General features: G+C 52.3%; 1 non-coding gene across 1 annotated transcript; it reads left to right on the plus strand.

The window, feature by feature from the left end:
• The first annotated feature begins 995 nt into the window (after positions 1–995).
• TRNAN-GUU (transfer RNA asparagine (anticodon GUU)) lies at positions 996–1,069 on the plus strand. The gene has a single exon. It is a non-coding gene; the product is annotated as a tRNA-Asn (tRNA).
• Positions 1,070–1,404: the final 335 nt, after the last annotated feature.

The following is a 1,404-nucleotide window of genomic DNA, read 5'->3' on the forward strand; positions in this document are numbered from 1 at the left end:
CCATTTTACAGTCACGATGCACCAGAGGCCCGCAGGTTAATTTCTTTGACGTAAACATATCCACATTATTTTTGCTGTTTAATTATTAGACGCACATACTCATGCTTTTCTCTCCTTCATGCCCTTCTCTGGTTCTGCCTCCCTATTCAGCTACTTAATAAAAAACAATTTTCATCTCTCAGGATACGGCCTGTGCCTCACAGGCTTCCTGGGTTGTGAACAAATTCAACAAACTAGGGTTGTCTCATCCATGCTTTTGCCAGCTGCTCTCGCACCTTTTCACGTTTCCTCTTTAGACCTGATCTCTTTCTTGCTGCAGCCAAACCGACCACATCTACTAAAGAGCTGCCCAGAGGCGAAGATGGTCGAGTGCTGCTGCTGCTGCTGCTAAGTCGCTTCAGTCGTGTCCGACTCTGTGCGACCCCATAGACTATGCGACCCGTCCCTGGCACTCTCCAGGCAAGAACACTGGAGCGGGTTGCCATTTCTTTCTCCAATGCATGAAAGTGAAAAGTGAACGTGAAGTCGCTCAGTCGTGTCCGACTCTTCGTGATCCCATGGACTGGAGCCTACCAGGCTCCTCCGTCCATGGGATTTTCCAGGCAAGAGTACTGGAGTGGGGTGCCATTGCCTTCTCCTATGGTCGAGTGAACGCGCAGCAAATGCGGAGCCGTCACAGAGCCCACCGAGGGGGTGGGGGCGGGGGTCAGCTTCCCTCGGGACCCCCTCGGCACCCCCTCGGCTCAGGCTCGGGGCGTCACCGGGGCGCTGCATTTGCTGCGGGTGGGGAGCAAGGGGCGGCGGCGAAGCTCGGCTGCCCTTCCACCTTCGAGTTCGCCTGACGCCCGGCTTCCTCGCGGGAACGAACACGCTGCATCGACTCCACCTCTCCAGTTGTTTGAGGCTAGGAACCGGAGCCGCTGTCCTGAGAAAGGCGAGTGGCTGTTCCTGGCATGGAAGAACCAGTTACTCTTTAGCGAAGCGCTGTCCTTTGAGTCTCTGTGGCGCAATCGGTTAGCGCGTTCGGCTGTTAACCGGAAGGTTGGTGGTTCGAGCCCACCCAGGGACGACTGCCTCTACGACGTTTTTAGATATAGTTTAAGGGTTTGCCCTCATTTCTGCTTATTAATTCATCCTTTCTACGTAAATATGGAGGAAGGCCTCGACTTCTTTAACCTACTTGTCGCCGACGTCTTGTCCACAACAGGAGAACCTAAGTCAAGTTCACTGCTGATCTTATCCTCACAAAAGAGCCCCTGAAGAAAACAGGTCGTTTGGAATCCAGGATTTCGCGAAAAGAGAGGAGAGTCAACATCTCATCGTTACCCTCTGAGTTCCTTTTAACAGTGAGAGTTCATCTATTGTTTGCACTAGTATTTATTGACTAGTTTATAGTATGGTCCT

Source organism: Bos javanicus, chromosome 3 (assembly GCF_032452875.1).
Source record: "Bos javanicus breed banteng chromosome 3, ARS-OSU_banteng_1.0, whole genome shotgun sequence".
In the NCBI taxonomy this organism is placed as follows: Eukaryota; Metazoa; Chordata; class Mammalia; order Artiodactyla; family Bovidae; genus Bos; species Bos javanicus.